This window comes from Rousettus aegyptiacus, unplaced genomic scaffold (genome assembly GCF_014176215.1).
Source record: "Rousettus aegyptiacus isolate mRouAeg1 unplaced genomic scaffold, mRouAeg1.p scaffold_m13_p_9, whole genome shotgun sequence".
Taxonomy (NCBI): Eukaryota; Metazoa; Chordata; class Mammalia; order Chiroptera; family Pteropodidae; genus Rousettus; species Rousettus aegyptiacus.
In genome coordinates, this window is record NW_023416312.1 from 39,693,500 (window position 1) to 39,713,977 (window position 20,478).

At 36.9% G+C, this 20,478-nt stretch overlaps 1 protein-coding gene across 20 annotated transcripts in view; it reads right to left on the minus strand.

The window, feature by feature from the left end:
- The window catches only part of ATRX (ATRX chromatin remodeler), a 246,852-nt gene that overhangs the window by 219,718 nt on the left and 6,656 nt on the right, over positions 1–20,478 (minus strand). The gene's annotated exons all lie outside the window — the stretch shown is intronic.

Consider the following 20,478-nt stretch of genomic DNA (forward strand, 5'->3'; position numbering starts at 1 on the left):
GTTGACAAACCCTGACCTAAAGCAATGCTTGGCTCACGTTAGGCCTTTAAAGTGTTCATCAAAATAGAATAAACCATTTATCAAAGAATTTAGGGACACAGAAAGGAATATATAACATGAACAATACAGGCTCAAGAATAGCCAAAACAGTATAAAAAACAATGTGGACATTCATGCCCTAACAGATATCAAGACTTCATAAAAAGCTATAGTTATTAAGAAAATGTGGCACTGGCATAGGGACTAAAACAAACACACCAGGAATGACATCACAGACAATGGTGGAGCAGGTAACTCCAAAATTATGTCCCTCCACTAAGGCAACAATTATGCTGGCAAAAACAGTCAGAATCAACTTTTTGAAACTCGAGAATCTAATCAACAACTTACAACCACCAGGGGAACATTTAAAAAGAAAAGGCTGCCGAACTTTGGTGAGAGCACTGTGGTGTTTTAATGCACCTACCATGCCCTACTCCCCGGCTAAATGGCAGCCATAGAGACAGTGACTCACATTCCTAGTGCAACTTGTAGATGCCAAATTGAGTAATATGGACCTTATTCTGAAATTATGATGGTTGTGTGTTTTGACCTGTTCGGTCATTATCTGATGAACTGTGTCAGGGGTTTGCCTTTCTTTCACCCACCTCAGAGCTTTCTCAGGAGAAGCAAGTTCCTGAGATGAGCAGGGTGTATTCAAAGCATTTAAAGGCAAATATACTATCCACCTGGGACAAAGAATGAGTCAGGCACTAGACAGACATAAAAGCATAGGAAGGAAGGAAGATATATATGAGGAAATAATGACTAAAATGCTCCTGCATGTACCAAGGACTTTGGAAGACAACCCATGTGCCCAGGGCTGATCACATACTCAGAAAAGATATGAGAAAGCCATAAGCTTTCATCTCTGGCTGACCTTTAGCCTCCACTCAGTCAGGAAGGGCTAGGGAAGAGTGGCAAATAAATTGGCTGAGCACTGAGAAATACTCTGAAACTGAGCCAATATGCAAAATTCTAGAGTTGCTTTTCTTTGTTTAATTCCAGGCATTTAAGAAAAACTGACAAACCACTAAGTGATGAATAAGCTTTCAAAACAAACACTTCGGTGTCCACACATGACAAAGAATATAGACTTTATGAAAATAGATTAGAAAATTAATTAAGCAAAAACTACAACCTACCACAAGCAGCAGCAACAAACTCCCGAGAGGAAGGAGAACGTTTTCCAGGACTACATTAAATGCAGTCATGCCTCACTTAATTGGGATACATTCTGAGAAGTGCATCATTAGGTGATTTTGACATTGAGTGAACATCATAGAGTGCATTTACACAAACCTACGTGGTAGAGGCTACTACGTACTTCAGCTACATGGTAAAGCCTATCACTCCTAGGCTACAAACCTGTACAGCATGTTTCTGTACTGAATACTATAAGCAATGGTAAGTATTTGAGTACCTAAACACATCTAAACATAAAAAAGGTACAGTAAAATATGGTATAAAAGGTTTGGTAACCTATATAGGGTACTTACCATAAATGGAACGTGTTGGACTGGAAGTTGCTCTGGGTAAGTGAGTGAGTGAGTGGTGAGTAAGTGTGAAAGCCTAGAACATTACTGTACACTGTGGTAAAATTTATAAACACTGCACACTTAGGCTACACTAAATTTACTTTTTAAAATTTCTTTCTTCAATAAATTAACCTCAGCTTACTGTATCTTTTTTTATTTTGTGAACTTTTAATTTTTTTGTTTAACTTTTCAACTCTTATAATAAAACTTAGCTCAAAACACAAGCATACTGTACAGCTGTACAAAGATATTTTCTTTCTTAATATCCTTATTCTATAAGCTTCTTTTTTTTGCTTTTGAAAATTTTTGTTAAAAACTAAGACAAAAACATATACATTAGCCTAGGCATACACAGGGTCAGGATCGTTAATATCATCTTTCACCTCTACATCTTGTCCCACTGGAAGATCTTCAGGGGGAATAACATTCATGGAGCTATCATCTCCTATTTATCTCCTATGATAACAAATGCCTTCCTCCAGAATATCTCCTCAAGGACTTGCCTGAGGCTCTTCTTGAGGTGGTATCACTCTTTTCAGAAATATGTCCACTGTGGTTTGCTTGGTTTTGATTTCATCACAGACTTACCTGTAAGCAGATAATGCACCATGAACATTCCTCTCTATAATGCAAACATTTTGGTACTGGGGTCCATGTTTTCGAACTTTTTAAGGGGCTTGCTGAGATCTGCATAAGCTTCTGCTAAACCCTATTAATTTTCTTTGGGGCTTCTCTTTTGAGACCACCATCATATATGCAGTCCATCACTGGCTGAAACATCATTATGCAGCACACGACTACATTCAAAATGTCAATTTTCAACAAAAAGCTACAAGCATACAAAGAAACAAGAAAGTATGGCCCATTCACAGGACGGGAGAGAAAATTAACAGAACCATCCCTGAGGAAGCCCAGACGTTGGAATCAGGAGACAGGGACTTAAAATCAACTAAAATAACCAAAACACTGTGGTTAGACATTTATACAACATAGAAAGTGATTCCTCCCATAAGTCCAGTATACACTTGTGGTACCAGACATTATCATTACAATATTAACTATATTCCCTATGCTGTACTTTACATCCCCGTGGCTATTTTGTAACTACCAATTTTTACTTCTTCATCCTTTCATCTTTTGTACCCACCAACCCAACCCCCATCCCATCTGCTTGTTCTCAGTACCTGAGTCTTATTTTATTTTGTTCTTTAGATTCATATATAAGTGAGATTATAGAGTATTTATCTTTCTCTGTCTTATTTCATTTAGCATAATACCCTTTAGGTTCATCCATGTTGTTGTAAATGGTAACACTTCATTCTTTTTTATAGCCAAGTACCATTCCACTGTATATCTGTACTCCTTTATCTAATCATCTATTGATGGGCATTTAGGTTGCTTCCATAGCTTGGCTATTGCAAACATGTCATAAATAATGCGGAAATAAACACAGGGGTACATATCTTTTCGAATTACTTTTGGATTTCTTCAGATAAATACTGAAAAGTGGAATTGCTGAGTCAAAATGTCAACCTATTTTTAAATTTTGAGGAACCGTCATACTGTTTTATATAGTGGCTGCACCAATTTACATTCCACAAATAGTGCAGAAGAGTTCTCGTCTCTCCACCTCCATGCCAACACTTGATTTTTGATTTGTCGATGATAGCCATTCTAACAGATGTGAGGTGATATTTCATTGCAGTTTGGATCTGCATTTCTCTGATGATTAGTGACGATGACCATCTCTTCCTATGTCTACTAGCCATCTGTATGTCCTCTAGAGAAATATCTATTAAGGTGCTCTGCCCATTTTTTAATTGGATTGTTTGCTTTTTTGGTGTCGAGTTTTGAGTTCACTATAAATTTTGGTAAATATTTTCTCCCATTTAGTAGGTTGTCTTTTCATTTTATTGATGGTTTCCTTTGCTGTGCAAAAAAATTTTAATTAATGTAATCTCATTTGTGTACTTTTTCTTTTATTTTCCTAGCCAAAGGAGATATATCCAAAAAATATTACTAGGAGCAATGCAAGAGTTTACTGCCTATGTGTTCTCCTAGGACTTTCACGGTTTTGGATCTTACATTTAAGGGTTTGATCAATTCTCAGTTTATTTTGGTGTATGGTGTAAGTAGGTGGTCCAGGTTCTCACTTTTTTTTTTGCATGTAACTGTCCAGTTTTCCCAACACCATTTATTGAATAAACTGAATAAACTGTCTTTATCCCAATGTATATCCTTGCCTTTGTCATAAATTAACCATACTGGCTTGGGTTTATGTCTCAGCTTTCTAATCTGCTCCATCGATCTGTGTGTCTGATTTTATGCCAGTACCATAATATTTTGATTACTATAGCTTTGCAGTGTAGTTTGGTATCAGGTAGTGTGATACCTCTAACTTTGCTATAGCTATTCGAGGTCTTTTATGGTTTCATACAAATTTTAGGATTATTTGTTCTACTTCTGTGAAAAAAAAGCCATTGATATTTTGATAATGATTGCACTGAATCTATAGACTGCTATGGTAGTACAGACATTTTAACAATGTTAATTCTTCCTATCCATGAACACAGTATACATTTCCATCTATTTGTATCTTCTTTAACTTCTTTCTTCAATGTTTTATAATTTTCCAAGTACAGGTATTTTACCTCCTTGGTTAAATTTATTCTTAGGCATTTTAACTTTTTTGATGTGATTGTAAATGGTATTGTTTTCTTAACTTTTCTTTCTTATAATTTATTATTGGTGTATAAAAATGCAACCAATTTCTGAACATTAGTTTTGTATGCTGCTACCTTACTGAATTCATTCATTTATCGGTTTGAATACTTTTTTGGCAGAACATTTAGTATTCTTTTATATAGTATCACATCATCTGCAAATAATGAGTTTTACTTCCTTTACAATTTGAATGCCTTTTACTTCTTTTACTTGTCTGACTGCTCTAGCTAGGAATTCCAATACTACACTGAATAGAAGTAGTAAAAGTAGATATATTTTCCTTATTCTTGATGTTATGGAAAACACTTAGTTTTCTCCATTGAACTTGATGTTAGCTGTGGGTTTGTCATATACGGCCTTTAATGTGTTAAGGTATGTTCCCTCTATTCCCACTTTGCTGAGAGTTTTTATCATAAACATGTGCTCTATTTTTCTGCACCTATTGATATGACCACATGATTTTTATTCTTCACTTTGTTTATGTGGTGTATCACGTTAACTGATTTGCGGATGGTGAACCGACCTTACATCCTAGGAATAAATCCAACTTGATTATGATGTATGATCTTTTTCATGTATTCCTAAATTGCGTTTGGTAATATTTTGTTAAGGACTCTAGCGTCTATTTTCATCAGGGATATTGACCTATAATTTTTTTTTAATTGGGGTAACAGTTAATACAATTACATAATTTTATGTAATTTTTTTTTAAATTGGGGTAACATTGGTTAACACAATTACATAATTTTCAGGTGTACATTATAATTTGACATCTGTATATTCTATTGTGTGTTTACCACCCAAAGTCCAGTTTCCTTTGGCCATCATATATTCCATCTCCTTTACCTACTTCACCCTCTCCCTACCCTCTATATTTGACCCTCTTTAGCCTGTCCACCTCCTCCCTCCTCCCCCACCTCTTACCCTCTGGTAACCACTAGTCTATAATTTTCTTTTTTGTAATGTCTTCGTCTGGTTTTGGAATCAGGGTAATGGTAGCCTTGTAAAATGAGCTTGGGAGCCTCCCCTCATCTTAAAAATTTTTAGTAATATTCACCTGTGAAGTCACCCAATACAGGACTTTTGTTTGTGGGGAATTTTTGATTACTGATTCAATTTTGTTACTAGTAATCAGTCTATTCCAATTTTCTGTTTCTTCTTGATTCAGTACAGAAAGATTGTTATGTTTCTAGGAGTATATCCATTCCTTCCAGACTGTTCAATTACTTGGCATATAATTGTTCCTGGTATTTTCTTATAATCATTTGTATTTCTGTACTGTTAGTTGTCATTTCCCCCCTTTCATTTCTGATTTTACTTATTTGGGTACTCTTTTTTCTTGATGAATCTGGTTAAAGGTTTGTCAATTTTATTTTTGCAGTAAACCAACTCGGTTACACTGATCTTTTCCATTTTTTTTAGACTATTTCGTTTATTTCCTCTCTTATCTTTATTATTTCCTTGCTTCTACTCACTTTGGGCTTTGTTTGTTGTTCTTCTTCTAGTTCTTTTAGGTAGAAAGTTAGATTGTTTGAGATGTATCTTGTTTTTTGAGATACACCTGTACTGCTATAAATTTCAATCTTAGGACTGTTTTCGCTGTCCCATAGATTTTGGGCCATTGTGTTTTCCTTTTCATTTGTCTTAAGGTATCTTTTGATTTCTTCCCTGATCTCAATGTTAACCCAGTCAGTGTTTAGTATCATGTTATTTACCCTTTATGTACTTGTTTTTCAGTTTCTTTCTTGTAATTGATTTCAGTTTCATACTACTGTGGTGGAAGAAGATGCCTAATATGATTTCAATCTTTTAATTTACTGAGAACTGTTTCGTGACCTAATGTGTTCTAGCTTAGAAAATGTTCCATGTGTACTTAAAAGAACGTATATTCTACTGCTTTGGGGTGAAATGTTCTCAAAACATGAATAAATCCATCTGGTCTAAGGCTGCTGCTTCACTGTTGATTTTACAACTGGAAGATCTATCCAATGATAACGATGGGGTGTTAAAGTCCCCTACTATGACTGTATTACTGTCTATCTCTCCCTTTATGTTCAGCAATATTTGTTTGATGTATTTATGTGCTCCTACATTGGGTATATAAATGTGTACAGGGATTACACCCTCCTGTTAGATCAATCCTTTTATCATTATAAAAAGTCATTTTTCGTCTATTATAGCCTTTTGTTTAAAGTCTGTTTTGTCTGATATAAATATTTCTCTCCGAGCTTTTGTTTTCATTTGAATGAAATACATTTTTCCATCCCTTTACTTTTAGTCTGTGTGTACCTTCTGATCTGAAGTGGGTCTGTAGTGGACAGCATATGTATGAGTTTTTACTTACCCATTCAGCTACCCCATGTCTTTGGATTGAAGCATGTAATCCATTTACATTTAAACTAATTATTGGCAGGTACATGGTTACTGGCATTTTATAATTCATTATTTATGTTCTCCAGCTGCCCTTCATCTAATTAAAAAGTTCCTTTAACATTTCTTGTAATACTGCTTTAGTGGTGTTGAATTCCATTAGTTTTTTCTTGACTGGGAAGCTCTTTATCTTTCCTTCAATTTTAAAAGATAGCATAGTCATAGTTAGGTCCTTGCTTTTTATCATTTTGAGTAGTCATAGTTAGGTCCTTGCTTTTTATCATTTTGAATATTTCATGTGAATCCCTTCTGGCCTCCAATGATTCTGCTAAGAATTCAGCTGGCAGTCTTAGGGTAACTCCCCTGTAGGTAACAACAACTTTCCTAACTTAAGATTCTCTCTTTGTCTTTAATCTCTGGCATTTTAATTATGATGTGTCTTGGTTTAAGCCTCCCATCTTTTATGGGACTCTACACTTCCTGTATTTTTATAGCTAATTCCTTTGCTAGATATTGGAAGTTTTCAGGCATGATTTCAACAAATAGGTTCTCAAAACCTTATTCTTCTTCTTCTAGTATGCCTATGAGGAGAATATTATCAAGCTTAATGTTGTCCCAGAGGTCCCTTAAACTAATCTCTTTAGGAGGATTCGATTAAACATAGCAGAGTGAGAGAGATCCCCAGATCTCTCCCCTTAAAACAATAAGCTGAACATCTAAAACTCAACAAAAACACCCAAACTGCATACCAGCACATCTGAGCATGAGATCTGAGCATAAGAGCTACCACAGGTCAGAACCCCGGGTGTCGGGCAGTGGACTGGGAGAAATAAAGAAGCTGCCTCTTGCAGCCACTGGAGCTCCTTGTAGAAGAACAGGTAGGGGAGAAGGTACAGTGACTTCCCTCTAAAGCCCTGCCTGGGAGAGCTGTGAGCTCCACTTCGCTAGTGGCAGTGCCCTATCATCAGGACAGAAGGCAGAGAATGAGGGACGGCAGAAAAGTGTGGAAGGTGGAGAAACAACAGTTGATTTTTACCAGCCACGGTTGCAAAACTGAAGCTGAGCCACAGCCCCCATCGTCAACATATAGGGTCCCTACCCCATAACCTCCGAGACGGAATCTGAGTATACACTACTACAAACTATTGCTAACATTGACAGGAACTGAAACCAAGAGTGATTAAATACCTATAAGAAAATAAAAAGGCATTTTTATATAAAGCAGGGATCGAAGAGACTTAGACGCCACCTACTGGACACCAATAGAAAAACACTTTATTTGCAACAGGCTAGAGACTATTATATATAATAAATCTTCTTTCTGAGGAAAAAAAAAAAAAGCAGAACACACTTCCATTAATGCCTGAGCAGAGAAATAGTCCATTAGACACCATGAATAACAATGTGACAAGGCATCTCAGAAAGAAAGAGAAAAATCTGCAGAATATAAGATTACAGACATAGAAATATGAAACTTAAATGACAGAAAATTCAGGATGGGACTTCTGAAAAAACTGAGTGAGTTCCGAAACAAGTCAATTTCAGGAATTGAAAAAACAACTAGATGAACAGAATGAGTTCTTCAGCAAAGAGATTGAAACTCTCAAAAAGAACTGAATAGATCTTCTGGAGATAAAGAACACACTTCAAGAGTTGAAAAATGAAATAAAAAGCTTGTAAAATACAGTCGACCAAATGGAGGAAAAGATCAGTGATATCAAAGACAGAAATCTAGAAATAAATCTGAAGGAAGAAGAGAGAAACTGAAGAATGTAAAATAATGAAAGAGAAATACAAGAACTGATACCATCAAGAGAGGAAACATAAGAATAATAGTCATTCTCGAAGGGGAGGAAAAGGAGCAGGGATTAGAGAGCATTTTCAGACAAACAGTTGACTGAATCAAGAAGAACTGGAAAATCTAAATAGACCAACTAGCAGTATGGAAATGGAAACAATGATCAAAAACCTACCAAAAAGTTAAAGTTCAGGACCTGATGGCTTCACCAGTGAATTCTATCAAACATTCAAAGAATATTTAATACCTATTCTCCTCAAAGTTTTCCAAAAAACTCAAAGAGGAGACAATGCTTCCCAACACATGTTATGAGGTCAATATTACTCTGATACCAAAACCTGGTAAAGATAACTCAAAAAAAAAAAAAGGGAAACTACAGACTAATATCTCTCATAAACACAGATGCAAAAATCCTAAATAAGATACTAGCGAACCAAATACAGCAGGATATTAAAAAGATTATACACCACAATCAAGTGGGCTTCACCGCAGGGGGACAGGGATGGTTCAACATAAACAAATCAATTAATGCAATACACCACATAAAAAAATTAAAAAATAAGAATCTTATGATGGGTGTGGCTACAAAGTGTAGTGGTTAGCACTTCTGTTTTACATGCAGAAGGTCCTGGGTTCGTGCCCCAGGAGGAGCCACAGACCATACTCCGGGTGTGCCAGGCACCCCGGGTGCGCCCAGCCCAGGTGCGCGCTGCAAGCGCCATGGGAGGAGTCATCCCACCTTCAGAGATCCAGTTAAGGGGAGGTGGCAGCATCCATGCATCAGGGGTGGAAATGGAATCAAAGAGAGGGAAAATTTTTTCTAAAAAAATAAATGTAAAAAAAGAATCATATGATCATATCAACAAATGCAGAAAAAAACCTTCGACAAGATACAGCATACATTTATGATCGAAACACTTTACGCAATCAGTATAGAAGAAAAATACCTTAATATAATAAAGACCATCTATGACAAACCCTCACCCAACATTATACTTAATGGTAAAAAGCAAAAAACCTTCCCTCTAAGATCAGGAACAAGGAAAGGCTGTTCATTGTTGCCACTGTTATTCAATAAAACATAGGAGGTCCTAGCAAATGCAATCAGGCAACAGAAAGATATAAAAGGCATCCAAATAGGAAATGAAGAAGTCAAATTGTCACTATTTGCAAATGATATGATTCTCTATATAGAAAACCCTAAAGACTCCACAAGAATGCTACAAAAAACAATAAGCAAATATAATAGTTTCTGGATACAAAATTAATGTTCGAAACTCCATTGCAATTCTATACTCTAATAACGAAGTGTCAGAAAAGGAAGTGGAAAAATAATTATTTTTGCAATTGCAACAAAAAGAATAAAACACCTAGGAATAAATCTAACAAAACATGTGAAAGACCTATATAATGAATACTATAAGACCCTATTGAAAGAAACCGAAGAAGATACAAAGAAACTGAAAGATATTCCATGTTCCTGGATTGGAAGAATCAACACAATTAAAATGACCTTATTACCTAAAGCATCATACAGATTTAATGCAATCCCCATCAAAATCCCATCAGCATTTTTTAAAGAAATAGAACAAAAATATTAGCTTTGTAAGGAAACACGAAAGACCCCGAATTGCCAAAACCATCCTGAGAAAAAAAGAACGAGGCTGGAGGCATCATTCTCCCAGACTTCAAATTAATACTACAAAGCAACAGTAATTAAAATGGCATGGTATTGGCAGAAAAACAGACACACAGACCAGTGGAACAGAATCAAGAGTCCAAAAGTAAACCCATATTTATATGGGCAAATAATTTTAGGCATAAAAAGTCAAAAACATAGTGGAGAAAGGAAATCCTCTTCAATAAATGGTGCTGGGAAAACTGGAAGGCCACCTGCAAAAGAATGAATGTAGACTGTTGTCTATCACCACACACCAAAATTAACTCAAAATGGATTAAGGACCTAAATATAAGACCTGCAACAATAAAATGCATAGAAGAAAACATAGGAACTAAACTCAAGGACCTTGGACTTAAAGAGGATTTCATGAATTTGACCTCAAAGACAATGGAAGTAAAAGCTAAAATAAGTGAATGGGACTACACCAAACTAAAATGCTTCGGCTCAGCAAAAGAAACCTTTTACAAGGTAAAGAGACAACCATCTGAATGGGAAATACATTTGCAAATAACCCCTCCGATAAGGGCCTAATATCCAAAACATACAAAGAACTCATACAACTCAATAATGACAAGAACACAAATGATCCAATCAAAAAATAGGCAGAGGATCTTAACAGACACTTCTCCCTAGGTGACATACAAATGGCCAACAAATATATGAAAAGATGCTCAACATTGCTAGCTATTAGCAAAACGTAAATCAAAACAATAATGAGATACCATCTCACACCTGTTAGAATGGCTACAATCAACAGGACAAGTAATAATAAATGTTGGAGAGGATATGGAGAAATAGGAACCCTCATACACTGCTGGTGGACCCGCAAATTGGTACAACCACTACGGAAAACAGTATGGAGGGTCCTCAAAAAACTAAGAATTGATCTACCCTACCATGTGATCCATCAATCCCTCTACTGGGTATTTACCCCAAAGACTTGAAAACCCATATCCAAAAAGATATTTGCACACCAATGTTCACAGTAGCATTATTCACGGTGGCCAGGATAAGGAAGCAACCGAAGTGTCATACGATAGATGATTGGCTAAAGCAGCTGTGGTACATATATACAATGGAATATTACTCAGCCATAAGAAGAGATGAAATACTGGCATTTGCAACCACATAGATGGACCCTGAAATAATCATGCTAAGCAAAATAAGCCAGAGAGAAAACGTTGAAAATCACGTGATATCACTTATATGTGAGATATAAACCTAAAAGCAACAAATGGACAGGACAAACAGAGTCTCATGGACATGGACAATGGACTAGTAGTTACCAGAGAGGATGGACAGAAGGGAAGGGGAGTAATAAAATATTAAAATTAATAAAAAATAAGAACTAAAAAAATATTTTTTTTATAGTTTTTCTTCTTTGCTGTTCCAATTGGGTGTTTTCTGCTATCTTGTCTTTCAGATTGCTGATTTGATCCTCTGCTTCATCTAATTTGCTGTTGATTCCTTCTAGTGTATTCCTCATTTCATTTATTACATTCTTCATGTCTTTTTTTTATAGTTTATATGTCTTTTGCTTATTTTCTTTTTGGGAGTTCTCATTAAGTTCCTTGTGCATCTTTATAACCAATGTTTTGAACTCTATCTGATAGATTGGTTACTTCCATTTCATTTATTTCTTTTTTGGGGAGTTTTTCCTGTTCTTTCATTTGGAATGTTTTTTGTTTATTTTTTTTTTTCATTTTGGCTGCATCTGTGTTTATTTCTTTGTATTAGTTAGATCTGCTACGTCAGGGGTCCCTAACCCCTGGGCTTCGAACCAGTACTGGTCTGCTGACTATTAGGAACCAGGCCATACAGCAGGTGAGCAGTGGGTGAACAGCAAGCTTTATCTGTATCTGCAGCCACTCACCAGGGCTAGCATCACCACCTGAGCTCCATCTCAGATCATCAGGCATTAGGTTCTCATAGGAACACCACTCTCTGGTGCCAAAAATGTTGAGGACCACTGTGCTATGTCTCCCAACTTGGCAGGGTGACCTTATATAGTAGGTGTCCTCTACAGCCCGGTGACACAGTCTCCCTGATCACCAGGAAAGTCCCATGTGTGGGTTGAGTGTGCCATCCTGTTGTAGCTGAGCCATATTTGCTGTTAGCACATCAGTGGGTGGGACTGACCTTCAGGCTGACTGGCTGGGAGGAATGGCCACAAACAGTACAAGCTGCATTGTTAGGGCTGACCCCATGGAGAAAGATTCACCCAGTGGGCTCCAGTGTCTACCAAGACCACCCTGTGGGTGTGCTGTTTGTGGGGCTAATCAGGCTGTGTTCTTGTATTGTCTGAGGCTGGCCACCAGGCGTTTTAGTTTTGGAGCCTCTTGGGAGGGGCTTCAGTGCATTCCTAAATCAGCCACTGCCTGTGACCAGCCACCACCTAGTAGGAGTTACGAAGCAATCCACGTTTTTGGTAGATGCCTGTGCTGGACCTGGAGGCATATGGGAGAGGCCACGCTGCAACGTAAGGCCAGATACCAGCAGTACAGAGCCTAAAGCAGATCAGCAAAGACCTAAGGCACCCCACGGTCTGCTGCCTCTTGCTGGCTGCTCACAGGCTCAGCTGCTGAAAGAGCCTCAGGCTGTACACAAATAGGGTGAGGTGGGATATCAGGGAGACCCCAAGGCGGGGCAAGTGGTGTTCACCAGGTTAATGCAGATTTGGTGCTGATCCTGGAGCCACTCAGCAAAAGCCAAAGGGCACACGAAGACCAGCCGCTGCTGGCCTGGGGCCTACTGACTTCTGAGAGTTTTTTAAGAAAAGGTAGGTACAGCATGGGCCAAGGCTAGCTGTCCACCACCAAAAGAGCCTCTGGATGTGTGCAAGTTGAGAAAGGCAGTCTCAGGGAGCTATCAGGGTGAAGTGAATGGAGTTCACTAGGCTAAAAATATTTATATTTGGCCATGTGGAAAGGACTCAACACACAAAAGATGGTGCCTGCCTGCCGGCTGTGTGAAAGGAGAGCTCAACAGAGACAATGGCAGCTGTCACTCCAGGCTTCGGCCCAAAGCCACACAACTCAGTTTCTCCATGTATGTCTCTGAAACCTCCCCAGCCACTGTTCCTCCACAGGAGCCCAGGGTGAATGTCTGTGAGTCTGTGCATGGGCCCTTTAAAAAAATGCCTGAGTTTCCAACTGCTTTCCATCTCACTTGGATAAACCGAATCCCCACTGATTTTCAAAGCCAGATATTGTGGGGGTTCTTATTTCTAGCACTGGTGCTCTAGGCTGCAGAGCTCGGTGTGGGGCTAGGGCCCATCACTCAAGGTGGACCTTTCCAGGTGAAATATCCCTCCAAATTCTGATCTGCCACAAATGGGAATGCGGCCACCCCGTTTCACATCTCCATCCACCCTACCAATCTCCACATGGCTCCTTCTTTATGTCCTTATTTATAGGATTTCTGTTCAGCTAGTCTCAAGATGGTTCTCCAGGTTGTTTTACAATTCAGTTGTAATTATGACATGGTCATGAGAGGAGGTGAGCACAGCCTTTACCTACTCTGCCATCTTGACTGGAACTCACCCCGGTCCTTCTTACCATGAAGCTATAATAGGGAAGTTGGATTCTCCACGAAGTATAGAGATTTATAAATATGTAAAGGAATTCCCTCCAAAAAAGAAACTAACAAGTGCTGGCGAGGATGTGGAGAAACTGTAACCTTCATACATTGCCAATGAGACCGTTGATATGTGCCGCTGTGGATAACAGTTTGGCATTTCCTCAATAAGTTAAACACAGAATTACCATGACTCAGCAATTCCACTCCTTGGCATATGTACCCAATAGATATGAACACACATGTCCAAACAAACACATGTACACAATATGAAACTTGGGATTTTTCGAATTACTGCAACTTTTCAACTATGTTTCTCTACCTTCTTAAACAGCATCTTTTGGCTACAATGGTAAAGCTACATGTCCCTATTACAAATGGATTCAGAAGCTATGAATTTTCAAAGCAATATTCCTATTTTCAAACTCGGAGGACCTTAAAGTACATCTTTTCCATTTTTTAAATCATTTCTTCTTGGTAAAGTATACAGAATTTGGATTCGAAAGTACCTAGATTCAAAATCTGACTTTGTCATTACTAAATTAATAATCCTGGACAAATCATTTAAATCTTTGAGCTTGTTTACTCAACTATAAAATGAGGATAACACCAACCCTTACAGTGTTATTTGGTATTAGGAAAAAAAATTGTTTATAACCACTACTGCCTCATAAGGAGCGTGAATTCTGCAAATGGTAGGCCTGTATTTTTTTTCCATTGAGCATACACCTAGACGGAAAAAAAAAAAAACAAACATATACACATTAACACTATTTACAATAGCCAAAGGATAGAAACAATCCAAATGCCCATCAACTGGTGAATGGATAAACAAATATAGGCTATCCGTATAACAGAGCTTTATTCAGCCATAAAAGGGAATGAAGTACAATATAGATAAACCATCAAAACTATGCTAAGTGAAAGAAGTGAGAAACAAAGGACCACATATTGTATGATTCCATTTACATGAAGTTTCCAAAATAAGCAAACCCACTGAGCTAGAAAGTGTATTAGTGTTTGCAAGGGTATTGGAGAAGGAGTGATGGAAGATACAGATTTTCTTGAAAAGATACAGGGATAAAGAATTAGTGATGATGGCTGCACGACATTGTGAATATACTTAATGTACTTAATGCCACTAAATTGTACACTTTAAAGTGGTTAAAATGATAAATTTCATGTGTATTTCAAAATTAAAGAAAAACAGAAAAGGAATATACAAATAACAGGTTTAGAAACTCTAATATTTGTCTATTAATGTTCTCCATTCCAACATAAGGGTAATCTTTAAATGTTATGAAATTTCATAGGTATGTATATATAAGCTTTCCCCATATTTGTTGCAAGAAGCATATATGATTTATTAAATGTCTTGTCTTGTGTTATTTATTTTTAGTCTACAAGCACTTCAGGGTAGAACCTAGGTATTTCTGGGTTTATTAGGCTCAGTATCAGTAGTACGTACTTGGGCAAATAAAAATTAACCAGAATTTGTCTGAAAATGTGAAGCTTTCCAAAGCATTTAAGAAACAATGGAGGACTGAACAAATCCCAGTCTGTTGTTTTAAATACAAATATATAAAAGTTCTAATGGAGATAAGAAATTACAAATTTGAGTAATAAAGCAGCAATATTTGAATAAGATCTGCATTTTATCTTACTATGTTTAAATAGTGGTCTCTGTGTATTGCTCAAACCAAAAAAACTTAAATTGAAATAAAAGTCACCATGTTTGTGGGGGCTAAATTACTGGGGACTTCAGGAAATATTTCATTTCATTTGGCACTTATTTTTGCTTTATTAAATACAGTTCATTTTAAGGCGTTTAGATTTTAGAGGCAGAAAATGGCACCTGCTTCCATAATTCATCCCTCAAGTCACACAGGGAACCATAGCTCCCATCCAGAATAATCAGGTAAATGTTCAGAATTCAGATGTCAGAGATAAATCATGAAAAACAGCAGAAGGGGTTAGCAGTACGTTCATTCTACCTGATTCAAGTACTAAAGTGATATATTATTATACCACATAAGTCTGTAGCATTCGGTTGGCACTTAGCATGTGCTATTTTTTAATGGGAGTTGGAAGTAAATGCCTATATTCTTCTAAATACATTCCTTGTCTCAAGGACATCTCGAAAGGTCTGTTCTGTTTTCTATTTCCAATAACTGGCATAACTGAGTATAGACTCACATATCTGTCATCGCCATGCTCAAAATATTCAAAGGATTCCATGTTTATAAAGAAGGATAAAGTACAAACTCCAAAGCTCTCTGCAAGGAAATTCACACATGACTTTCCAATCTTATCTTACCATAACTCTTAGCTCAAAGCAGGTTCTCTATCCCTCTCTCTTCTCCCAGTAAGTTTTCTGTTACTTCTAATAACCAATACATTCTGCTTATAGTTCCTTGTTTAAAACCCAAGAGTACTCTCTACTGGAGTGTAAGTTCCTCAAAAAAGGAAACTGGTCTAGGTTCATTTGTTAGTCCCATGTGGGAAATAACAAATTGCCTTGTACAGAGAAATGATAAATGTTTATTCAAATGATGATAATTTTTAAGGAATTCCTTTAAAAAGTAGTGATTTGTTGAGCATTAAAAAAAGTCCCGAGGGGAGAGAAAAAAATGGCATAGATGAAAGAGGCTCTGTTCATCCTTCTGGCGACCAAATCAAAGTTGTGACAGAAACGAGGAGCAGCAGCAAAGAAAAATCGCCTGAGATCTTGAACAAGCCATACAACTACAGAGAAATCCAAAAAAGCATGCTGCAACAGCAGAAGGTAGGACTGTGTGAACGTGGGACTGAGTGAGATGGAGGTTGTGATAGCGGCAACCTCCTCTTAAAGGAGCCGTGTCAGCAAGCGGATTTTCACGGACACGGATCTGCTTGCTCTGAGCACCAGTGCCAGTTCAGCTGTGTGCAGGGGGCACCAGGGACTTGCAGGGAGACATTTTCAGAGTGAGAATCAAGGCAAGACTCGCTAGGTATAGAAGTGCCAGTGGTATCCACTGTCCCATTAAGCCCTCCCCCGTTCCAGTGCACCAGACACAAGGACGTCATAACTGTGACATCATCAAACTGGATAACAGAAGTTGCTCCATCCAGAGGATTCCCTGAAACCCCACCTCCCCCAACTCATAGCCACATCCAAGTATATCCTCAGTGAATCAATGCTCCCTGCCGAGACTCACACTGGTGGAGGTAGCTGACCTCGGTTTCTTGTGTGCCTTTTGAGGCAACTATAAGCACAGCATCTGCGGATTACTTGCTGCATCTTAACAGGGGGCCCGAGAGGGGCAGAGGCTTGGGCTAAATTTGGCCAGCAGCTGAAACCCTCTCAGGACTGTGCCGCTGGATACCTACTAATGAGACCAGGGGACTTAAGAGCTTTGCTTCATACATAGAAACAGACATGGAAAGGCAGCCAAAATGGGAAGACAAAGAGGCAGAAACCATATGACAAAACAGAACAAAGATCCAGATATAATGGAGTTAAGTAACCTAACAGGTACAGAGTTCAAAACACTGGTTATAAAGATGCTCAATGAACTTTTGGGAAGTGTAAATAAATTCAGTGAGAACTTCAACAGAGATAAAAATCATAAAAATGGAAGTAGAAATTATAAAAAGGAACCAGTCTGAAATGAAGAACACATTATCCGAGATGAGAAGTATATTAAATGGAATAAACAAATGAATAAACAAAGTGAATAAAGAAGAGGATCACACACCCTCTATCTAGAGGACACGACAGCCAATCAGGACACTCAATCAGAATGGCAAGAAAAAAGATGCCAAGACTATAAAAATAATTCAAGAAGGATAATGGACACTATTCATTTGATCAGCATAACAAAAGAAAATGAAGATGTTGAACAACTGTCTGAAGAAATAATGATGGAAAATTTCCCTAACCTGGTGAAAGAAATGGAAATAAAACCCCAAGAAGCTCAGAGAATTAAAAAAAGCAGGGATCCAAAGAGGCCCACACCAAGACACATCATAATTAAAATGCCAAAGGTTAAATACAAAAAAAACATATTAAAAGCAGCAAAAGAAAAAAATAATTACATTTAAAAGAACACCCATTCGACCAGCAGCTAATTTCTCAAAAGAAACTATGCAGGACAGAAGGGCTTAGCAAAAAATATTCGAAAGGATGAAGACCCAGGATATACAACCAAGAATAATTTATCCAGCAAAGCTATCATTTAGAGTGATGGACAGATAAAGAGCTTCCCAGACAAAAATAAACTAAAGAAATTTATCACCACCAAGCCAAAATTACAGGAAATGCTGGAGGGACTTCTTTAAGAAGAAAAAACATGTATCAAAAATAGGAATAAAGAATAGTAACAACTACATTCCTATCAATAAGTACCTTAAATGGAAAAGAATGAGATGCTCCAACCAAAAGATAGAGCAGCTGAAAAAATAAGAAAACAAAACCCCTACATATGAAAAGGAAAGGAATGAAAAAAGATATTGCTTTGATAAACCTAGAGGGTATTTAAGTCAGACAGAGAAAGATAAACACTATATGATTTCACTTACATGCAGAATTTAAGGAATAAAAATAACAAAGCAATGAAAAACAGACTCACAAATATTGTGGACAATTTGGTGATGGATGGAGGGGAAGGATGTTTGGGGGGCTGGGAGAATGGAATGAAGGGTTAAAGAAGTACAAATTAGTAGATGATGGATGGTCACGGGGATGGGGAGCACAGCATAGGAAATGCAACTAGCATTAATACATTGGCTAGGTGGAGGGTCAGGGGAGGGAGGGAGTAATTGGGGGGATCATTTTACTAACTATATAGATGTCTAACCAATGTACGGTATACTTGAAACTAATTAAAATTTAAAAAATAAAATAAAAAAATCCCGAAGCCATTTAGTACCCTCAAATATTTCCCTTCTGTCTCTAAACTGAGATATTCAATTCAGTAAGCTGTGTTGAATGTACTACAGTCAGCCTATGAAAGAAATGTATTATTTCATACATTCAACAATTAATAGGTACAGTCAATTTAATATGAAGCATTCACTCTTATTTTTAGTAGATACTCATAATATAGGAGGAAAATTCACAAATAAAATGTTTTGGTTTTGAATTTTGTAGGTATGTGAGGAAGGCAAGAAAGATAAGAGGTTGACAAGTTCTCACCAACTTTATAGAAATTAACCAATACCAGAGGACTATAGAGTAGTGGTTACTGGTGGGGTGGGCGAGGAGGAGGGTTGTAGACAGGTAAAGGAGGTCAAATATAGGGGGTAGGGGGAGGGTGAAGTGGGTAAAGGGGATCAGATATATGGTAGCTGAAGGAAACTGGACTTTGGGTGGTGAACACACAATAGAATATACAGATGTCAAATGATAATGTACACCTGAAAATTATATGATTGTGGAAATTAACCAAGCCTAGCTTCAAATCTCTAAATTAAATGACAGAGAATGAGCTAATTAATAATCTTAGTATTAAAAGCAGACACATTTTTTAAATAGTGAAAGCAAAGATACCACATGCCTCCTGATAAAATGCGCTGAGAAAGACACATCACTTCATAGTCTTCCTAGCAAAATACACAAACCACAAGGAAACATCATACAAACCCAAAATAACTGGCCCGTGTTCTTCAAAAAATGGAAAGGAAAAAAAACAGCAAGGTGAACTGCTCCAAATTAAAAACACATAACAATGAAATGCAATGTGTGTTCCACAACTGGATCACTGACCAAAAAAGAAAGGAATTTTTATTTCACTATGAAAGACTTATAAAGCAATTGGCAAAATGTGAAAGTCTGTAGATTAGAAAGAGTACTGTATCAATGTTAATTTCTAACTTTGCTAACTATACTGAGATTACATAAGAAAATATTCCTATTTTGGAGAAATACATATTGAAGTATTTGGGGGTAAAGAAGCATCATGTCTGCAATTTACTCTCAAATAATTCAGAAAAATAATACAGAGAATAATAAAATAAATGTGGAAAAAATATTACCATTTGCTGAATCTGGGTGTAGGACATATGAGAACCTTTGTACTATTTTTGCTTATTTTCTATAAAGTCTTAAATTCGACTTTTTAACTTTTTTATTTTTAAATATAGTAAAAAGGTGATTCTTTTTCTCCTTGAAGACAGATCAGATTCATCTCCTGAGGTTATGGCTATAAAAAACATTCAAAAAATCATTCAATAAAATATTACATGAAATCAATGAAACTAGAAAGTTGTCTTAAATAAATGTCATCTGTGGATATTTTTAAATATCATTAATAAAAACACCAAAACATCTTTTTTTTGTGTGAGAAGACTGAATTATTAGCCAAAATGTATATTACAGACTGTTAGAAATACAGTATATGCTTCATGAGAACAGAGACTTACTCTCTTGTTCACATAAGCAGAACTTAGAACAATTCTTAGCACATGGTAATAGTAATCAGTAATAACTAATATTTGAGGAATTACGATGTCCCCGATACCATTGTAAGTGCTTTGTGTCCACTAACTCTAATCCAAACATAGCTCAAGAAATATTTGGTAAATGCTTTTTCAGAATAACAATTACAGTCAGTTCAACAATCAAATGAGTTCCTAAAAAATCACCAGGTTTGGCAAATTGTGCAATTTTGGACTCAGGAAAAAAAATGAGGTTAGAAGCACAATACTCAAAAAACTTCTGTGACACATTTTTAAAAAGACAGAAACCCAATAAAAATGATGGCACAAATTTA